At 37.6% G+C, this 24,297-nt stretch overlaps 1 protein-coding gene across 1 annotated transcript in view; it reads left to right on the forward strand.

The window, feature by feature from the left end:
* The window catches only part of LOC133570123 (zeta-sarcoglycan), a 783,896-nt gene that overhangs the window by 445,706 nt on the left and 313,893 nt on the right, over window positions 1–24,297 (forward strand). The window lies entirely within an intron of this gene.

Raw genomic sequence — 24,297 nt, forward strand, 5'->3', positions numbered from 1 at the left:
TTTCAACAGCCTCTCAAATCGGATCACCTTAGCACATTGTTTGATTAAATTTTTATTGAATTCTATAATTTAATACCACATACTGATATACTAAAGGTTTTAAGTATTGTACGCTCATACAAATGTTTTAAGTTAACATTTTCTCCAAGGTGTAACTCTCTTCGATTGTTGAGAGGAATTGTAATAGTTTGCTTTGTACATAATTTTAGCTGTTTGCAAATGCACCAAGTCATTGAATTTCAATATTTGCGTTTGGATAAATAAATTGTTTGTATGTTCTCTATATCAAACATTATGTATTATTCTGACTGACCTTTTTTGTAACATGGTTAATGAATGAAGTGTACTTTTGTACTTATTCCCCATATTTCTACACGATAACTCAGATATGGTAAAAATGAGTGAGCAGTGAAAAATATGTAGTGACTTTTCGTCTAGACCAGGGGTGTCAAACGTACGGCCCGAGGGCCGGATCAGGCCCACGGACCGGTTTTATCCGCCCAGCGGGATGAGTTTGCTAAGTATGAAAATGAACCTGAAATTTTTGAGAAACTGCTGTTCTAAATGTGACCACTGGATGTCACAATAGTAAGTATTTTATCTTTGTAGATGATGCTACATATGTACAAAATAAACCCTATGATGTTAGTGCACCAGTCGAGGAAAATGATCAAACTACATAAATAACATACTGTAATTTGATTTTGATACAATTGTTTTATCTTGATAGATTGAAACATAACACCAATGAGTAGACTGATGAACATTATCACATAATTTATTCAGAAAATATAAATAACGACAAATAAATTATTAAAGGGGAAGATTATCACCAGACCTATGTAAGCGTCAATATATACCTTGATGTTGCAGAAAAAAGACCATATATTTTTTAACCGATTTCCGAACTCTAAATGGGTGAATTTTGACGAATTAAACGCCTTTCTATTATTCGCTCTCGGAGCGATGATGTCACATCGGGAAGCAATCCGCCATTTTCTCAAACACATTACAAACACCAAGTCAAGTCAGCTCTGTTATTTTCCGTTTTTTCGATTTTTTTCCGTACCTTGGAGACATCATGCCTCGTCAGTGTGTTGTCGGAGGGTGTAACAACACGAACAGGGACGGATTCAAGTTGCACCAGTGGCCCAAAGATACGAAAGTGGCAAGAAATTGGACGTTTGTTCCGCACACTTTACCGACGAAAGCTATGCTACGACAGAGATGGCAAGAATGTGTGGATATTCTGCGACACTCAAAGCAGATGCATTTCCAACGATAAAGTCAAAGAAATCTGCGAGCGGATGAGGGTATGTCTACAGAATATATTAATTGATGAAAACTGGGCTGTCTGCACTCTCAAAGTGCATGTTGTTGCCAAATGTATTTCATATGCTGTAAACCTAGTTCATAGTTGTTAGTTTCCTTTAATGCCAAACAAACACATACCAATCGTTGGTTAGAAGGCGATCGCAGAATTCGTCCTCGCTTTCTCCCGTGTCGCTGGCTGTCGTGTCGTTTTCGTCGGTTTCGCTTGCATACGGTTCGAACCGATATGGCTCAATAGCTTCAGTTTCTTCTTCAATTTTGTTTTCGCTACCTGCCTCCACACTACAATCATCCGTTTCAATACATGCATAATCTGTTGAATCGCTTAAGCCACTGAAATCCGAGTCTGAATCCGAGCTAATGTCGCTATTCCTTGCTGTTCTATCCGCCATGTTTGTTTGTATTGGCATCACTATGTGACGTCACAGGAAAATGGACGGGTGTATATAACGATGGTTAAAATCAGGCACTTTGAAGCTTTTTTTAGGGATATTGCGTGATGGGTAAAATTCTGAAAAAAACTTAAGCCACTGGGAACTGATTTTTAAATTGTGATAATGTTCCCCTTTAACTGCAATATGTAAGTGTAAGAAAAAATAACAACAACATTATGATTTGTACATTTTCAGAATGTGCTTGTTCTATTTTTAAACAAAGAAAACAATCTGAAGTTGTCTTTATGTTTTAAGTTATCGTGCCGTGATTTTACCAGTCCGGCCCACTTAGAAGTAGAATTTTTTTCTCCATGTGGCCCCTGATCTAAAATGAGTTTGACACCCCTGGTCTAGAAAATATTTTTGCTTTACTCATGATATAACTATTTATTTCCACCGTATGTTGTATATTTATATATGAGGTTTCTGATTCCTTTTCTTATCTTTTATTACACTCAAAAATGCACCAGTGCTGTCTGAGAAGCAGCGCTGGCAAAAAAAAAAAAAAATTACCCCTCTAATCAATGATTGCCCACAGGTGAGTCTCCTAATCAACAATCAGAAACATGTGTGTTAATCAGAGCTCTGACGTGGCAGAGGGAGCGTTCAAGAAGTGGAAAGAACAGGGAGGAAGGAGCGCTGGCACAAAAACAAACACTAAATCGGAAAATAGTTAATTAAGTCTGACCTGTTATGATAATCTGATTCAAAACAACACAAACACATTCTAAATTTAATAAGATAAGCATTATCAAAATTAGGGATGTCCGATAATGACTTTTTGCCGATATTCCGATATTGTCCAACTCTTTAATTACCGATACCGATATCAACCGATACCGATATCAACCGATATATACAGTCGTGGAATTAACACATTATTATGCCTAATTTGGACAACCAGGTATGGTGAAGATAAGGTACTTTTTAAATAAAATAAGTTAAATAAATTAAAAACAGTTTCTTGAATAAAAAAGAAAGTAAAACAATATGAAAACAGTTACATAGAAACTAGTAATTAATGAAAATTAGTAAAATTAACTCTTAAAGGTTAGTACTATTAGTGGACCAGCAGCACGCACAATCATGTGTGCTTACAGACTGTATCCCTTGCAGACTGTATTGATATATATTGATATATAATGTAGGAACCAGAATATAAATAACAGAAATAAACAACCCTTTTGTGTGAATGAGTGTAAATGGGGGAGGGAGGTTTTTTGGGTTGGTGCAGTAATTGTAAGTTTATCTTGTGTTTTTTATGTTGATTTAATAAAAATAAATAAAAAATAAAAAACGATACCGATAGTGTCCCTAATCAAAATGTTTTATTGTATTTATTTTAGTTACCTGCCATAAAGTATTTTCAGTTCTGTAATCTATTGCCAAAGCATTGGATCAGGACTCGAAATCAGATCAAATCTGCATTAGCCACTTTATTGATGATCCCAGGATGCAGACAAGGCAGGCAAAGTAAAACCAGAAAGTCCCTTTATCAGATACTCGGGATGTAACAGTATTAAAAATAACTGTGGTATTTCAGTATCAAAATCATTACAATAATGACGTGTGACAGTATAAAATGAAAACTCGGTCAGTGTAGTTTTTTTCTGGCACTTTTGAATTGCCCGGTCAGGAAGTAAACTACATTTCCCAAAAATTCCATGCGACCTCGGAGAAAAAGCTTTAGTTGCCATACCAGATTACGGTGAAGCGTATGTAGCACTTGGCTTCACTGTAACCATGGCAATAGCTTAGTTACCATAAAACATTTTCAATTCTGTAATCTATTGTCAAGGCATTGGCTCAGGACTCGAAATCAGATGGACTCCACCAGCCACTTTATTTTGTCCTAAGTTTATCATTGTTCCCATTGGGTTGAGTTTTCTCTTGCCCTGATGTGCGATCTGAGCCGAGGATATAGTTGTGGCTTGTGCAGCCCTTTGAGACACTTGTGATTAAGGGCTACATAAATAAACTTCGATTGATTGATTGATTGATTGATTGATTGATTTTGTTTGAAAAAAATGGCAAATCTGAAATCGGATGAAATCTGATTCCAGAAAATCAAATCAGAAACCAAAAATGCTTATCAGGGCATCCTTAGTTCTTACGAAATCTTGCTCATTAAAGAGAATGATAATGTCTGCATGAAGTGAAACAGTCGACTGAGGTTATACCCGGGGTCGGCAACCCAAAATATTGAAAGAGCCATATTGGACTAAATATACCAAAAAAAAAATCTGTCTGGAGCCGAAAAAAATAAAAAACATTAAGTGTTATAATGAAGGCAACACATGATGTAAGTGTCTATATTAGCTATATTATATTTCTAAAAACGAAAGAAGATGGTGGGATGCCAAAAATTATCGACGTAATCATAGTAGTGTCGACTAGATACGTGCCTGTACTTGATATCATTACAGTGGATGTCAGGTGTAGATCCACCAATGGCGTTTGTTTACATTTTAACGCCGGTAAGCTACGGTGTGTAGTGAAGCATGTTTAGCTATTCCTCGTCCTGCAGGGATGATACTTGTAAGAAACGTACTTTATTTGTTGCCATGGAGACCAGTATTAGTGATTTTTTATTTTTTATTTTAATTTTTTCATGAATTTATTAATCAATTCAACAAAACAACACACAAAAACACCACAACAATGCAATCCAACTCCAAAACCAAACCCGACCCAGCAACACCCAGAATAGCAATAAACAGAGCAATCGAGAGCAAATGAGTACACACAAACACGACACAGAACAATCCAAAAGTAGTGAAACAAAAATTAATACCATCATACCAACAGTATCAACATTAGTAACAATTTCAAACTAGCAGTGATTAAAAATCCCTCATTGATATTATCATTAAAAACATTCATAAAAACAATATTTAAATAATTAAATGAACAATAGTGTCACAGTGGCTTACACTTGCATCACACCTCATAAGCTTGACAACACACTGTGTCCAATATTTTCCACACAGATACAATAAGTCATATTTTGGTTCATTTAATAGTTAAAACAAATTTAAAAAAGGTATCCCATATTCCAATATATGACTCATTATTATCTAAACTAAATGCAGGTTTTTGTACTGATATCATCTCCATAGCTTGTGTGTACCAGTCAGTATGAGTTGGACTATAAACATCTATCCATTTTTTAACTATTACCCTTTTTGTTATTATGCATATTGATGACACGTTACTAAATTGATGGAGATCACCAAGAATACAAGTTTGCAGTGTCATTGAGATGTTTATATTAAGGAATCTGATTGCTTCTTTTGTTGTTTTCAACCATAACTCTTTTATTATTTTATTTTAATTCAGGATTAGTGATTTAGAAGTAGCTAAAACACTGCCGACGGCAGATTGACGTTAGCCACTACCTCGCTAGCCATATCTTAAAGTATCTTTTTCTTTGGGCGTTTCAGTGTTATAACTTCACCTTTATCGTTAGTTTTTAACCCAAAATGCGTCCGTTCTCCCTTTTCTGTCTACACAATGTGTCTGCTTGTAAGTACTCTGTGATTGTTTGCTGCCGAACATGCTTGTGTGCTGGTAAACCAGCAATATCACGACGTGATGATGACGCGGGCCCGAAGGGGGGGGTTGCGGGACCGGTACATATCTGAGATGGTATCGTAGACCGATTATGATTCATTAGTATTGCGGTACTATACTAATACCGGTATACCGTCCCCGACATGTCCAAAACGCACCCAGCAAAGTCGCATTGTGAGTGGGGGAAAAAAGTTGGAAAAGTTGGTAAAAGTCCCGAAAATGATCAAAAATCACACCCAGGATAGAGTCCCACAAGTCCCGCCGCATCCCACCCGAGTCCGGGGGTCCCCGACATGTCCACAACGCACCCAGCAAAATCGCACTGTGAGTGGGGAAGACCGTACAACCCTAGAACATAATATGAGTTAATTAATAGACACCACATGAGTATACATGCAAGTCACTCAGTGGTCTAGTGGTTAGAGCAGGGGTCACCAACCTTTTTGAAACCAAGAGCTACTTCTTGGGTACTGATTAATGCGAATGGCTAACAGTTTGATACACACTCAAATAAATTGCCAGAAATAGCCAATTTGCTTAATTTACCTTTAACTCTATGTCATTATTAATAATTAATGCTATTTATCTTTGTGGAAACACTGATCATCTTAATGATTTCTCACAATAAATATATATAGAAACAGATACTTATCAATATGCAACACTTTATTTTTATATTTTCTCTAAGTGCACATTTTTCAAATTGAACATTTTCAAATGATCACTTCTAAGACAGTCTTGTGAAATCACAATATCCCATTTTAACGAGCTAGCCACTAACATTGTTTTAACAAATCAAATCAAATCAAATCAACTTTAACAAATCATGAATTACTTTGCACCATGTTTGTACAAATAATAACTCATGTAAAATACAAAAGTTAACTCTCAAATTTTTAAATAAATCATGTCACACTTTGAACCGGAAAATACTTTCTTGGATTTTCAAATTCTATTTGAGTTTGGTCTCTCTTAGAATTAAAAATGTTGAGACCAGCTTGCTAGTAAATAAATACAATTTAAAGAGGAACATTATCACAATTTCAGAAGGGTTAAAACCATTAAAAATCAGTTCCCAGTGGCTTATTTTATTTTTCGAAGGTTTTTTTCAAAATTTTACCCATCACGCAATATCCCTAAAAAAAGCTTCAAAGTGCCTGATCGTTATATACACCCGTCCATTTTCCTGTGACGTCACATAGTGATGCCAACACAAACAAACATGGCGCATAGAACAGCAAGCTATAGCGACATTAGCTCGGATTCAGACTCGGATTTCAGCGGCTTAAGCGATTCAACAGATTACGCATGTATTGAAACGGATGGTTGTAGTGTGGAGGCAGGTAGCGAAAACGAAATTGAAGAAGAAACTGAAGCTATTGAGCCATATCGGTTTGAACCGTATGCAAGCGAAACCGACGAAAACGACACGACAGCCAGCGACACGGGAGAAAGCGAGGATGAATTTGGCGATCGCCTTCTAACCAACGATTGGTATGTGTTTGTTTGGCATTAAAGGAAACTAACAACTATGAACTAGGTTTACAGCATATGAAATACATTTGGCAACAACATGCACTTTGAGAGTGCAGACAGCCCAGTTTTCATCAATTAACATATTCTGTAGACATACCCTCATCCGCTCTCTTTTCTTGGGGGTCTGGCGGCAGATTTCTTTGACTTTATTGTTGGAAATGCATCTGCTTTGAGTGTCGCAGGATATCCACACATTCTTGCCATCTCTGTCGTAGCATAGCTTTCGTCGGTAAAGTGTGCGGAACAAACGTCCAATTTCTTACCACTTTCGCAATTTGAATCCGTCCCTGTACGTGTTGTTACACCCTCCGACAACACACCGACGAGGCATGATTTCTCCAAGGTACGGAAAACAGTCGAAAAAACGGAAAATAACAGAGCTGATTTGACTCGGTGTTTGTAATGTGTTTGAGAAAATGGCGGATTGCTTCCGAGAGCGAATAATAGAAAGGCGTTTAATTCGCCAAAATTCACCCATTTAGAGTTCGGAAATCGGTTAAAAAAATATATGGTCTTTTTTTCTGCAACATCAAGGTATATATTGACGCTTACCTAGGTCTGGTGATAATGTTCCTTTTTAAAAAATAGAGGCAGCTCACTGGTAAGTGCTGTTATTTGAGCTATTTTTAGAACAGGCCAGCGGGCTACTCATATGGTCCTTATGGGCGACCTGGTGCCCGCGGGTACCGCGTTGGTGACCCCTGGGTTAGAGTGTGCGCCCTGAGATTGGTAGGTTGTGAGTTCAAACCCCGGCTGAGTCATACCAAAGACTATACAAATGGGACCCATTACCTCTCTGCTTGGCACTCAGCATCAAGGGTTGGAATTGGGGGTTAAATCACCAGAATGATTCCCGGGCGCAGCCACCGCTGCTGCTCACTGCTCCCCTCACCTCCAAGGTGGTGGATGGGTCAAATTCAGATGACAAATTTCACCACACAAAGTTTGTGTGTGTGACAATCATTGAAAATACAAACCTTGTGCGAATCGAGATCACTGAAGCTCTCTGAATCTTTAGTGGAGCATCAACTATTGCTTTGTTTCCCCCCCCCAGACTGACAATTTGAATTCCCTTCAGTTGAAAAGGTTGAAAGGTACACAAGCTCAATTAGCGACCAGGCTGAACTTTGCTGTCACAGCTGCCGTAGTCGCTCATGCTGACCAGATGTGTGTACATTTCCCCAAAAACACTTGCCGAGAGCAGCTTAAGTACCTTAGCAAATATCATCTAAGCTCTCAGTGGAGAGAGAGGGAGAAGAGGATGCTGAGTGATGCATGGACTATATGTGTGTGTGTGTGTGTGTGTGTGTGTGTGTGTGAGTGTTAAAATAGTGTCCCATCCTCCACGGTTTGCTTCCCCCACCCGTCCCCTGCCTCCGGGCTGCTCAAGGACGTGACGAGCTGATCTGTTTCGCTCCCTGACGGAGTGGAAGTGAGTGGCTGATCGGCGAGCACAAGGAGGCAGAGCCTGACGTTTGACAAGTGACTGTGTGAGTGTCAGCGGTCTCGTCCTGTTTCCGCTCAGCGCTCAGGGCCAAGTCTCAGAACGTGTGGTCTGCGGTGGACGTATGCCACACCATTCTGCTGACTGGATCCTATTTGCCAAGTCAACCTTCAAGTGTTTTCCTGCTGCTCCCCTGTCCTTGTTAGCGTAGTTGGCACACCACTGTAACGCTGCTTCTTTTTTTTTTTTTTTTGTGTCACATCAAAAGCCAGATGTCGAAAGGGTTTCATGCAAATTAGTTGGATTTGTAGTCATTCTGTCAGCAGTGGCAATGTGTTCCAGTGTAGTGTTGTAACGATACCAATATTTTGGTACCGGTACTAAACATTTTTCGGTACTTTTCGGTACTTTCTAAATAAAGAGGACCACAAAAAAATTGCATTATTGGCTTTAATTTAACTGAAAATCTTAGGGTACATTAAACATTTGTTTCTTATTGCAGTTAAGCCCTTAAATAAAATAGTGAACATACAAGACAACTTATCTTTTAGTAGTAAGTAAACAAACAAAGGCTCCTAATTAGTCTCCTGACATATGCAGTAACATATTGTGTCATTTATCATTCTATTATTTTGTCAACATTATTAAGGACAAGTGGTAGAAAATGAATTATTAATCTACTTGTTCATTTACTGTTAATATCTGCTTACTTTCTCTTTTAACATGTTCTATCTACACTTCTGTTAAAATGTAATAATCACTTATTCTTCTGTTGTTTGATACTTTACATTAGTTTTGGATGATTCCACAAATATGGGCATCAATCCGATACCAAGTAGTTACAGGATTGACTAGCGTTGAGTAAAATGACGACTTTTATTATAATACTGCCAAAATTCTACGTTTTTCTTGTGAAATTGTGACCATTCACCAAAAATGATTCCCGGGCGCGGCACCGCTGCTGCCCACTGCTCCCCTCACCTCCCAGGGGGTGATCAAGGGGATGGGTCAAATGCAGAGGACACAAATCTAGTATGTGTGACAACCATTGGTTATTTATCTTTAACTTTAACTTTATCTTGTGAAATTCCAACTCATTTTTCACAACAAGCTTTTTCACATTTGCATAGTATGTATATATTATCAATGTTGTCAATACAAATCTTTATATGTCTAGAAAGGGTGGTCCTAAACAGGTAGGCATATTATATCCATCCATCCATCCACTGCGGTGAGGTGGCAACGTGTCCACATTGCAGTGTTCAAAAACAATTAAAAAAAAATACAAAAATGAGGGGTATTTTACTTGAACTAAGCAAAATTATCTGCCAATAGAACAAGAAAATTTGGCTTGTCAAGACTTTCCAAAACAAGTAAAATTAGCTAACCTCAATGAACCCAAAAATACCTTAAAATAAGTATATTCTCACTAATAACAAGTGCACTTTTCTTGGTAGAAAAAAAAGGGACCTTTTTGCTCAATATGTTGAAAAATATTCTTAAATGAAGTAAATGCTAGTGCCATTATCTTGACATAATGATATGCGCTCGGCATTACATTTCTTGAAACCAGCAATTTTATACTAAAAACTAGTTTATTGTTATTAATGGAAAGGCAAAAAGGCAACCGCTTGTTACTCTCAGGGTCTCCTAGCCGCTCAGGCAAATCATATTGTCTAAAAATGCATTTTTCCATCGATAACATGACATCATCGCGCCAAGTGCGTGCTCTTTCAGTCAATTAGTGTGCATATATACAGCCCGGACGCGGGACAAAAAAGATTTAATTGTAATTTTGAGGAATTTATCTGAATGTGCATGAACTATTTCTGTTCAAAATTGTTTGAAATGTCACATGTTAAATGTTTAAATATTAACTGTCAGTTCACTGTACTGTGCCAACTGTACTACTATATGAGTATGTGTTTTCTATTGTTTCATTGAAAATAAAACAGCAAAGTCCATTTGGCTGCCATCTGTTTTAATTATGAGACACAATTGTGTCAAAATCATGATTTTTTTTCTTGCTTGAAATAAGAAATTATTACTTTAAAAAAGTAGTTTTATACTTGTGAGTGTTGATGACACAGCTTTGCAACAGTTGATATTCTAGTTTTAATTATGTTTTACTCAATATACTGTAGGTCATCAAATCTCAGCAACAAGCTGTAATATTTTACTGAGATCATTTAGGACCAAAACCCTTAAAACAAGTAAAACACTCTAACATAAAATCTGCTTAGTGAGAAGAATGATCTTATCAGACAAAAAATAAGCAAATATCACCCTTATTTGAGATATTTAATCTTACTTAGATTTCAGTTTTTGCAGTGTACCAATATTTTGGTACCGGTACTGACATTATTTCGGTACTTTTCGGTACTTTTCTAAATAAAGGGGACCACAAAAAAATTGCATTATTGGCTTTATTTTATTGTTTCTTATTGCAGTTAAGTCCTTAAATAAAATAGTGAACATACTAGACAACTTGTCTTTTAGTAGTAAGTAAACAAACAAAGGCTCCTAATTAGTCTGCTGACGTATGCAGTAACATATTGTGTCATTTATCATTCTATTATTTTGTCAAAATTATTAATGACAAGTGGTAAAAAATTACTTATTAATCTACTTGTTCATTTACTGTTAATATCTGCTCACTTTCTCTTTTAACATGTTCTATCTACACTTCTGTTAAAATGTAATAATCACTTATTCTTCTGTTGTTTGATACTTTACATTAGTTTTGGATGATACCACAAATTTGGGTATCAGTCCGATACCAAGTAGTTACAGGATCATACATTGGTCAAGTTTGACTTGTGTTGAATAAAATGACGACTTTTATTATAATACTGACAAAATTCTACGTTTTTCTTGTGAAATTGTGACCTTTATCTTGTGAAATTCCAACTAATTTTTCACAACAAGCTTTTTCATATTTGTATAGTTTGTATATATTATTAATGTTGTCAAGACAAATCTTTATATATCTAGAAAGGGTGGTCCTGAAGAGGTCGGCATATTATATCCATCCATCCATCCATCCATCCACTGCGATGAGGTGGCGACTTGTCCAGGGTGTACCCCGCCTTCCGCCTGAATGCAGCTGATATAGGCTCCAGCACCCTCGCGACCCCGAACGGGACAAGCGGTAGAAAATGGATGGCATAGTATATATATTGACAAATTTGGATATCAATCCGATACCAAGTCGTTACAGAATCATACACTGTGTCAGGAAATGGACTATGGAGTGGTTGTTTTCCCAAGATGCAAGTGAACTTGGACCGGACATGGCGTGAAGGTAGTGACATCATAAAAAAGATACAAACAAAAAGGCGCGCTCACAGGCAGAGATAAACTTGGCTAAGAAAACAAAAACTAGGACAAAGGCAAAACTATGGATGTGAAACTAATAAACACTTACTGTGGCATGGCATGAAACATGAACTATAGTGGACATGAATATCATGGGTAGCAGAGATAGTCTGGATGGTTAGGATATGTCACCAGGACGATCAAAAGACACAGACAGGCTTAAATAGCAGTGACATGTTTAGTGACAGGTGTGCGAGTGCAAATGAATCAGGTGTGTGTCATGAAACGTGAAACAGGTGTGAGACATGACAGGTGAAAACTAATGGGTTGCTATGGTGACAAAACAAACAAAAGTGCACAAAGAGTCCAAAAACAAAACCAAACATGACTAAAACAAAACATGATCACACAGACATGACACATTGGTCATATTCAAAGTCTTAATGTGTCCAGGGACATATTTCCTGAGTTTAAACACATAATAAACATTTAAAAAAAACGAAAGAAGATTTTGTGATACCAAAAAATATCGACGTAATCATAGTAGTATCGACTAGATACGTGGTGTTTGTTTACATTTTGATCCCGGTGAGCTACGGTGTGTAGTGAAGCATGTTTAGCTATTCCTCGTCCTGCAGGGATGATACTTGTAAGAAACATACTTTATTTGTCGCCATGGAGGCGAGGATTAGTGATTTAGAAGTAGCTAAACACTGCCGACGGCGGATGGACGTTAGCCGCTAGCTAGCTAGCCATGTCTTAAAGCATCTCTTCCTGAGGGCGTTTCAGTGTTATAACTTCACCTTTATCTTTAGTTTTTAAGAAAAATGCATCCGTTCTCCCTTTTCTGTCTACACACTGTGTCTGCTTGTAAGTACTCAGTGATTGTGTGCCGCCGAACATGCTCCTCTGCTCGTAAACCAGCAATGACACGACGTGACTTCGACGGGGGGGGGGGGGGGGGGTGGTTGCGGGACCGGTACGTACCAAAAATGATTCATTACTATCACTATTATTATTCACTACTAATACCGTACAAACCTAGTTGTGAAATAATCAACAATTTAGCTTAGGCCACATTTTGGACACCACTGCTTTAATAATATAATAATAATAATAATAATAATAATAATAATAATAATAATAATAATAACCCCAAAGGGACTAAGCGGTAGAAAATGGATGGATGGATAATAATAATAATATATTTTATTTGTAAAAAGCACTTTACATTGAGTAAACAACCTCAAAGTGCTACAGTGTATTAAAAAAAAAAAAACATAAATAAAAAGATAATAAAAAAAAAAAATCAAAATACAAACTAGAACAGCCAAATAGCTAGAACTAGTATGCATATATCTAAAAAAAGGGCTTTTTTAAAAAGAAAGGTTTTTAAGCCTTTTTTAAAAGCATCCACAGTCTGTGGTGCCCTCAGGTGGTCAGGGAGAGCGTACCACAGACTGGGAGCGGTGGAGCAGAAAGCTCAGTCTCCCATTGTTCGTGGCTTTGTCCTCGGAGGTTGGAGGAGGTTAGCCTGTCCGGAGCGGAGGTGTCGTGTGGAGGATTTGGGGGTGAAAAGTTCTTTGAGGTAGAGGGGGGCTTTTCCATGGAGGCACTGGTGGATTAGTAGGGAGACTTTGTATTCAACCCTAAGTGGAACAGGAAGCCAGTGAAGGGTTTTGAGAGTTGGTGTGATATGGTCATATTCCCGCACTCTCATCAGGATCCTAGCAGCACAATTCTGAATGTATTGCAGCTTCTGGATGTTCTTACTGGGGATCCCGACAAGAAGTGCGTTGCAGTAGTCTAGCCTGCTTTAAAGGCATTCGACTGAGAAGGATCCCCAGTGTTGTCCTCAAATCTGTAAAGTATGTGCCATTAAAGGCAGTATTCTCTCTGAAACCTGCTTTACTCAGCTCCCCTTCTTCTCCACATCACCTGCACAGTGTGGTCTCTTGCACAATTACACCCAAACACACACGTGTTTTCTCATTGTGTCAGTACCAGTGCTGACCTCAGGTATGTGAGAGCCCGGCGTGAAATGCACTGTCCCCCTGTAACACACACACTTTACACATATCCATCAACCCCAGAGTGCTGAAACACCTTAAGTGCTTAAATAGGCCCTCCTCATGCAATTAAGTGCATACACACACACACACCTAGTACACTCAAACATAGGCGCCGGTGCACAATGCCGAGCACCCACGTGGGATCAATGTCAACTTTCAATCTTTAATTTAATTTCAACAGGTCAATCTTGTTGTTGTTAATCTTGTATCGAAGTTATCACAAAACTTTGTGTTTCAATGAGTTCCCGGCGAACAGACAATAGCTGTCTTTGATCTTACCAATCAAAAGGCTTGTAAAACTCTACTGTGTAGGATGGGAAGCGACATGAAGGTGTCGGTTTCTTTGATGTATTGTAATCCACAGGAAGATTTTGTCTTGACCCGGGATCTACAAAGCGGAGAGGAAGCATGACCTGACCCCCCCCTCCAGGCACCTTTTCTTTGAACTGTTTTGTGACCAAAGACAGCAGCTGTTTATGACCCCCGTACCTTTAGAAACAGCTGTTGCCATGTAATCAGGGAAAGTCCAACTAAAAGAGGAGGCGTACAATCTTTCGTCAGAGCGTGGTGGAAGACAGTGCAAAGAGTACAGCCCAGACGTTTCTCCTCAATGAGCTAAATTTAATTATGTCTCTGTTTAATTCCTTGCTTCTTTGTCTGTTTAATATATGTCGTCAATGTTTGAACCTGACAGTCTATAATTCACAAAGCCTAACCTACATTTAATTGTGCCCGATATAAAGAAATAACGACACAGTCATCTTGACTTTTAACACACGGCACACAAGCGAATGAAGCGCATACTTACTCAACAGCCATACATGTCACACTAAGGGTGGCCGTATGAACAACGCCAACACTGTCATAAATATGTGCCATATAGTGAAACCACACTAAACAACAACGACAAACACATTTTGGAAGAATATTTGAACCTCAACACAACACAAACACTACAGAACAAATTCCCAGTATTCCCGGGACGCGACAATATAAACAAACGCCATTGGTGGATCTACACCTAACAACCACTGTAATGATACCACGTACAATAGCGTATATAGTCGATACTACTATGAATACATCGATATTTTTTAACATCACAAAATATTTTTTTTAATTTTATTTTTTTATATTATGTTTATAAACTCAGGAAATATGTCCCTGGACACCATGACGACTTTGAATATGACCAATGTATGATCCTGTAACTACTTAGTGTAGGATTGATACCTAAATGTGTGGCATCATTCAAAACTAATGTAAAGTATTAAACTACACACCGTAGCTCACCGGTGTCAAAATGTAAACACAGGCCATGGGTGGATCTACACCTAACATCCACTGTAATGATACCAAGTACAGGAGCGTATTTAGTCGATATTACTGTGATTACGTCAATATTTTTTGGCATCACAACATCTTTGTTTTTAAAAAAATGTATATTATGTTTATAAACTCAGGAAATATGTCCCTGGACACATGAGGACTTTGAATATGACCAATGTATGATCATGTAACTACTTGGTATCGGATTGATACCCAAATTTGTGGTATCATCCAAAACTAATGTAAAGTATCAAACAACAGAAAAATAAGTGATTATTACATTTTAACAGAAGTGTAGATAGAACATGTTAAAAGAGAAAGTAAGCAGATATTAACAGTAAATGAACAAGTAGATTAATAATTAATTTCCTACCACTTGTCCTTAATAATGTTGACAAAATAATAGAATGATAAATGACACAATATGTTACTGCATATGTCAGCAGACTAAATTAGGAGTCTTTGGTTGCTCACTTACTAATAAAAGACACTTTGTCTTGTATGTTCACTATTTTATTTAAGGACAAACTTGCAATAAAAAAACATATGTTTAATGTACCCTAAGATGTGTTGTTAAAATAAAGCCAATAATGCAATATTTTGTGGTTTTCTTTATGTAGAAAAGTACCGAAAATAATCTAAATAATGTTGGAACACTAATTCATAATCAAAAAAGTTCAGTCTCTTGTACTTTCTTAGCCTATTTGTGGAATGTCACTATTGATTAAAAATGGAGTGTGTGTGTGTGTGTGTTTGTGTGTGTGTGTGTGTGTGTGTGTTTGTATGCACTTTCTGGAAGATGGATCTAACAATAGAAGGTTGTAAATATACTCTAGAAAATACACAGAAGGTGAACCTATGATTATTACCTCTGTCAAAGCAAAGATATTTTTATAGTGTCAGCAACATTCTCAGTTTAGATGTACAAACGGAACATAAAAATCATGATTTGTGCTTTTATGCATAAACCAAACAGCATGTGACAGGTAAATTTGATTTAGTCAGCACTATTGTCCTATTATCTTCAGTAGCAATATGTCACAAAATGACAAAGAAAACATGCACAAAGAGCCGAACCCTGACTGCAGTGTGTGCGATCTACAGTTTGTGTGACAAGGGTGTTACGTTTGGTGTGTGTTTTATGTATGTGTAGGGAGGTGGAATAGCCATCAGTCAGCAGTCTTGTCCTTGTTATCTCTGCTGGCACTCTATCATAGATTTGAACAATGATACATAATGAGCACACACTCATTCGAGAGGGCTAAACTTGCGTTATACTCGGTACGTCTTCAGAGTTCAGGTTCGCCGCATTTACTTAAAGGGGAACATTATCACATTTTCAGAAGGGTTAAAACCATTAAAAATCAGTTCCCAGTGGCTTATTTTATTTTTCAAATTTTTTTTCAAATTTTTACCCATCACGCAATATCCCTAAAGAAAGCTTCAAAGTGCCTGATTTTAACCATCGTTATATACATCCGTCCATTTTCCTGTGACGTCACACAGTGATGCCAATACAAACAAACATGGCGCATAGAACAGCAAGCTATAGCGACATTAGCTCGGATTCAGACTCGGATTTCAGCGGCTTAAGCGATTCAACAGATTACGCATGTATTAAAACGGATGGTTGTAGTGTGGAGGCAGGTAGCGAAAACGAAATTGAAGAAGAAACTGAAGCTATTGAGCCATATCGGTTTGAAACGTATGCAAGCGAAACCGACGAAAACGACACGACAGCCAGCGACACCGAATTTGGCGATCGCCTTCCAACCAACGATTGGTATGTGTTTGTTTGGCATTAAAGGAAACTAACAACTATGAACTAGGTTTACAGCATATGAAATACATTTGGCAACAACATGCACTTTGAGTGTGCAGACAGCCCAGTTTTCATCAATTAATATATTCTGTAGACATACCCTCATCCGCTCTCTTTTCCTGAAAGCTGATCTGTCCAGTCCAGTTGGAAATGCATCTGCTTTGAGTGTCGCAGGATATCCACACATTCTTGCCATCTCTGTCGTAGCATAGCTTCCGTCGGTAAAGTGTGCGGAACAAACGTCCAATTTCTTGCCACTTTCGCATCTTTGGGCCACTGGTGCAACTTGAATCCGTCCCTGTTCGTGTTGTTACACCCTCCGACAACACACCGACGAGGCATGATGTCTCCAAGGTACGGAAAACAGTCGAAAAAACGGAAAATAACAGAGCTGATTTGACTCAGTGTTTGTAATGTGTTTGAGAGCGAATAATAGAAAGGCGTTTAATTCGCCAAAATTCACCCATTTAGAGTTCGGAAATCGGTTAAAAAAATATATGGTCCTTTTTCTGCAACATCAAGGTATATAGTGATGCTTACACAGGTCTGGTGATAATGTTCCTCTTTAAATGCTGATGTCCCGAGTTTTTGTCTGCTCTTAAATGAGGTCTCGTGCGACATGAAGTCTCGAAAGGCAGAGCCGCTGACCTGAAAAGTGCGCCGTATGTCACATCAGTGCCAAAGCAGCATGTTTTTTGTGGCTTGCCAGTGTCATTTAGATGATGTTAAGGCACTATATTTAAGGATTTAATTAACTTTATTGTCGTGTGGGACCACGGGAGAAAATGTGCTGCTGTTAGCAACTGAGATTCTGCATCGGGATAGTTCCTAATGGAGGTCAGCTCTTCATGACCTACTCACTTATACAGCGTTTGTTTTCATCCAGGATGTCTCTGTATATTCATCTTTCCCTCTATGCTGACTAGCCTTCTAGTTCTTGCTGGTAAAAAAAACATCCCCACAGCATGATGCTGCCACCACCATGCTTCACCGTAGGGATGGTATTGACCTGGTGACGAGTGGTGCCATGGGTGCTGATTATAAATGTCCGATAATGGCTTTTTTGCCAATATTGTTCAACTCTTAATTACCGATTCCGATATCAACCGATACCAATATTTACAGTCGTGGAATTAACACTTTATTATGCCTAATTTTGTTGTGATGCCCCGCTGGATGCATTAAACAATGTAACAAGGTTTTCCAAAATAAATCAACTCAAGTTATGGAATAAAGTGCCAACATGGCACTGCAATATTTATTATTGAAGTCTCAAAGTGTATTATTTTTTTTTAACATGCCTCAAAACAGCAGCTTGGAATTTGGGACATGCTCTCCCTGAGAGAGCATGAGGAGGTTGAGGTGCGCGGGGCGGGGTTGAGTTGGGTGGTGGGTAGGCGGTAGCGGGGGGTGTATATTGTAGTTTCTCGTAAGAGTTAGTGCTGCAAGGGGTTCTGGGTAGAAAATAACCTGTTTTGTACACTGTTGATGGGTTTCATTTCCCAGTAGGGGGTAAATGTGTTTCTGTATAGTATTTCTCCAGCAATGGTCATGTGGTGACATAAATGATGGTATTTTAAGAGGTAATCATTGAAGTCGGATATCACTGAAGGCCTAGGTGGGAAACGCACGGCCCGCCACTGATTCTTGCCTTTTTATGCATGGTAATAAGCCGTCTTTCCTACCTGCACGCTGCTTCTGAACGTCCATCTGCATCTCGGGGAAACGACCAGCGCATAACCATGTGACCCCGGCGTAACAATATTGGCTTGAAAAAGTGGATGTTCTTCACACTTGAAAATTACAGTAAGTGTGTTTATCCCAAACATTCCTGCAGCCAGTTCATTTTACACACTATGGCATTTTTACCAAGTCTTTTTTGGACGATACCACAATGATATCGTGACAATATCGTACCGTGAGATTTTGATATTGTTTCATCCCTACATGTGACCCAAGCTCTCGTGCGTTATCACACCCACCAAACACCGCATCACATGCGGTATACACACATACCCTACATTCTTGCTGCTAATAGGAAATTACCATTGAGAACCACATGAACACACAGAAATGACCAAATACTGGTTTCCATATACCGGAAATTGGTACCGTATCGGTTCTAATGAAAAGGAACCTGTACCTATTAAAGAGTGTAATTGTGTAAATGGTAAATAAAAACAGAATACATTGATTTGCAAATCCATTTCAACCTATATTTGTCATGTCTGTGTAATCATGTTTTGTTTTAGTCATGTTTTGTTTAGTTATTGGACTGTTTAGTGTCTGGCTTTTCACTCCCTTGTCTTGTTTCCATGATTACCCATTAGTTTCACCTGTTCCACGTTTGGACTCATTGTGCACTCTTGTTTGTCACCATAGCAACCCATTAGTTTTCACCTGTCACGTCACACACCTGTTTCACGTTTTGAGTCACGCACCTGTTTTCGTTAATCATGTCTGTAGTATTTAAGTTCATTGTTTTCAGTTTGTCTGTCTGTTGACGTCCCGCATTCTTACCCCTGTCACACTCTGTCTACCTCTGCACACTTCATGCCTTGTCCAAGTAAGTTTTTTCTATTAATGCCACAGTTAGTGTTTTTGTTTAATTGTTCACAGTTTTTTGCCCACGTGCAAGTCTTTTTGTTTCGTTAGTCAAATTTGTACTTCCGCCTTGAGCGCGCTTTTTGTTCCTTTGAGTGTTATAAATAAATATGTATTTACCTTCACGCCATGACCAGTCTAGCTTTACTTGCATCTCGGGAAAACAAACACACCATAGTCCACGTCTTAACAATATTCAATTGAATAGACTGCAAAAACAAGATACTTAACGTTCAAACTGGAAAACGTTGTTCTTTTTTGCAAATATTAGCTCATTTGTGATTTGATGACTGCAACATATTTAAAAAAAGCTGCCACAAGTGGCAAAAAAGACTGACAAAGTTGAGGAATTCTCATTAAACACGTATTTGGAAAATCCCACAGGTGAACAGGCTAATTGGGAACAGGTGGGTGCCATGATTGGGTATTAAAGCAGCTTCCATGAAATGCTCAGTCATTCACAAACAAGGATGGGGTGAGGGTCACCACTTTGTGAACAAATGCCTGAGCAAGCTGTTCAAGAACAGCATTTATCAACAAGCTATTGCGAAGAATTTAGTGATTTCACCATCTATAGTCCATAATATCATCAAAAGGTTCAGAGAATCTGGAGAAATCACTGCACATAAGCGGCAAGGCCGAAAAACAACGTTTATTGCCCGTGAGCTTCGATCCCCCAGGCGGTACTGCATCAAAAAGCGACATCGGTGTGTAAAGGATATCACCACATGGGCTCAGGAACATTTCAGAAAACCACTGCCAGTAACTACAGTTTGTCGCTACATCTGTAAGTGCAAGTTAAAACTCTACTATGCAAAGCGAAAACCATTTATCAACAACACCCAGAAGCGCAGCCGACTTCGCTGGGCCCGAGCTCATCTAAGATGGACTGATGCAAAGTGGAAAAGTGTTCTGTGGTCTGACAAGTCCACATTTCAAATTGTTTTTGGAAACTGTGGACGTCGGGTTCTCTGGAACAAAGAGGAAAAGAACCATCCGGACTGGTATAGGCGCAAAGTTGAAAAGCCAGCATCTGCGATGGTATAGGGGTGTATTAGTGGCCAAGGCATGGGTAACTTACACATCTGTGAAGGCACCAATAATGCTGAAAGGTACATACAGGTTTTGGAGCAACATATGTTGCCATCCAAGCAACGTTACCATGGACGCCCCTGCTTATTTCAGCAAGACAATGCCAAGACACAATCTGCACCCGTTAAAACAGCGGGGCTTTATCGTGTGGCACATTATGAAGCCTAAAGTACCGCAACGGAGACCCAGGACTGTTGAACAACTTAAGCTGTACATCAAGCAAGAATGGGAAATAATTCCACCTGAAAAGCTTCAAAAATTGGTCTCCTCAGTTCCCAATTGTTTACTGAGTGTTATTAAAAGGAAAGGCCATGTAACACAGTGGTAAAAATGCCCCTGTGCCAACTTTTTTGCAATGTGTTGCTGCCATTAAATTGTAAGCTAATGACTATTTTCAAAATAGTTTTTCAGTTCGAACATTAAATATATTGTCTTTGTAGTCTATTCAATTGAATATAAGTTGAAAAGGATTTGCAAATCATTGTATTCTGTTTTTATTTACCATTTACACAACATGCCAACTTCACTGGTTTTGGGTCTTGTATTACCATACGTGGCATGTACGTATGCAATTGGAGGGTGCCACCGAGCACAGCCTTTAAAGCCTGACACAAAACATGCTGAAAAAATGAGCTCCCAGGCCCACAAGCGTCCTCCAAACTGTCAGGTTCAAACACTGATGACATCTATTAAACAGACAAGAAGCAAGGAATCATGCAGAGACAGAGTTCAATTTAGCTCATGAGGAGAACGCATGGAGCTGCACACTTAGTCACAGTATCGCCCTACGCTCTAAGGTACAGCTCCCGCGTCCCTCTATTTATTCAGGAGTTACCCAGTCAATCTCTAAAAGGAGTGGTCACACATATCATGCAAAGCAGCTCCAGTACGCACAATATGTGACGGAATGTGCTGGGGCCTTGTTATTTTGCCTTGTCTCTGCTTCATCTGCGTGCTGTCGTCTTATCTTCGTTGAGGTCCTTGAAGTCCTTGACTGTTAGCGGGCTAAAACAAAGATAACATCTGCAGCTGAGGCCACCCCTCAGACAAGAAGTTTTGTCCTTGCACAGATAGAAAAAGTACAGCTTGAGCACAATAGCTAATAACTATTGCAACTGACTTTAAGCATACTAAAGTTGTGTGATAACTTACACATAATTATTAATTTGAGGCCAGGATGAAGTTGGCCTCCGACTGCACCCACACCAAGTCTGTGCTCGGTGCCGCCTTCCAACCGCACGACAGGTACGGCGCACCCTCACAAGCCACACATGCATAATGCCAGCAGCAGCATTTTAAAGGGATAAAAAGTGAAGTCAAATGCTTATAAGATTAAAATTGGGACTACAATTTTGGAAAAAAGATACCCCCCCAAACGTTGCAATAAGCTTTCGAGTTTAAGATCATGTGGAACGTCACATAAGACCTCAGCAAATCTTGCAAGCTTAGCAAAGATCACGTTAGTAATTCTCAGTATTCTGTGTTTTTTTTTTTTACTTGTTTCTCAACCCTTTTTGCAAGAAGATGAACTGTCAACATTGATAAAGATATGAGAGATGTCAGCAGGCTTCAGTTTACTTTAGAAGATCTCAGCTCCGCCATCATTATATGACTGACTCAGCTGTGTCTTTTTTTTGGTCACCTTTTTTAAGATCCAGCCTTGAAAAAAGTGTTGTTCATTGAAGAAGAACAAGAGCATACTTATATAAAGAGCAGTACACTCCGTTATCGTTTTAAAATGTCATTTCTGCTTATCTTATTGATGTTGACTGACGTTTTACTCAGTAGCTCAGCGTCGGGTTGGACAATTGATCGATATTTTAATCTTGGTTTCGATTTTGGCTTCTCGAGATCATAAAAATATTAAAATCGACAAAAAAAAAACGATTAATGACCCATGCAATGTGCACACAAATTCCTAGGCTTATAACAATGAAACCAATAAGTGAGGCTATGAGGAAACAAAGACCCTCAGCATGGTTGCTACTTTTTTGACACAGCGCGAATATGCCTCATCCATAATCACTAAACTCAACAAAAAAAAGGAAAGTTCATATGATTTCCCCGTTGACATAACCGCGGACAGAATCACAGAATTAGCCAATAAAATGGAATTTTACAATAACATTTGGTCTGACTGCGCTCACAAAATAAAGTTTTTAAAAAACTACCTTACACAAGCATCATTTACTTAAAGCCCTAGTTGATACATTTAAACAATTATTCTGCTTTGACTTAAAATTTTGATCCGTCTAAAGATGTATTGCACCAATAAATGTGATGATTTTTGCATTTAAATATTTTTATTTCTTTAGTAAATGTTATTTATGACAAAAAAGCACACACCCTATGCTAAATAAGTGTAAAAAGTAAAAAACAGAATTCCAAAAAAATGTAATATTATTTTTCCAATTTGCTGTTATTTATATTTGTTGTTATTACTATTATTTTTAGACTTAGACTTACACAAACTTTATTGATCCATAAGGGAAATTGTTCCACACCGTACCTCATTTACAAAGGATGGAAAATATAAGGATGTAAAGGATATTGCAGGTATAAAGTAGACTAAAAATGTAACCATAGTAGCAATATAAAATATTTAAATATATGTAATATTTACATATTATGTATACAGTATATAATTTATACTGATATATTATATTATTATATTATATTTTTATATAATGATATATATCTTATTTTTTTGTTATAATACATGTGTATATATATATATATATATATATATATATATATATATATATATATATATATATATATATATATATATATATATATATGTGTGTATATATATGTATATATATATATATATATATATATATATATATATATATATATATATATATATATATATATATATATATATATTTCTATTTATTGTTGTTTATTAGTTACTAATTTATACCCGATTGTTCTTTTAAATCGTATTAAAAGTTAAGTTTTGGTGCTACTGTACAACAAAATACTCGTGTTTTCAAATGAATGAATATTCATTTTAGTAATCGTGATTTCAATATCAATCAAAAATAATTGTGATTATTATTTTTGCCAGAATCTTCAAGCCCTAATTTAGTGTTCTTCTTATTGCATCCCGACAATAGCTAATGTTCGGCAATATTAGGGTTGCCAAAATGGAATCGTCTCCTCTTTAGAAACAATAGTACGCGTTCCGAATTGAGCTGTCAAGAGACGCACTTTGTCCCTTATTTTCATGACTGGGTGTACTGTAAGTGGCCAACAGAGCCGATTATTTTGTATTTAGGTCCCCAGAATGGCGGGCCCGTAATTAAAGGTAAAAAACCGTAAATAGTGATGTCACACACCAGTTTTGACCGGAGTTGGTCATCTTACCTTAAACAATGTAATTCGTTAAAGTTACAAATGACTTCTCTCAAAAACAAATTGAGTTAGTAACTCAGTTACCTTATTGTAAGAGTAATTAGTTACTCGGCAAAGTAAATGTGACGTTATTTTTCATATCGTTATTTTATACACCATGACGTTCGATAATATGTTAAACATCAAAGATGTTTACAATAACTAACTGAAGAATAAAGACACAATATACGGCTGTTACATATACTGTAATTTTGTACATGGTAATTAAGATTTGTTATATATTGTATATATTATATAAACATATAATATAATAATATAATATATCAGTATATATTATATACTGTATATATAATATAAAAATATTACATATATGTTATATTT

This window comes from Nerophis lumbriciformis, linkage group LG27 (assembly GCF_033978685.3).
Source record: "Nerophis lumbriciformis linkage group LG27, RoL_Nlum_v2.1, whole genome shotgun sequence".
NCBI lineage: Eukaryota > Metazoa > Chordata > Actinopteri > Syngnathiformes > Syngnathidae > Nerophis > Nerophis lumbriciformis.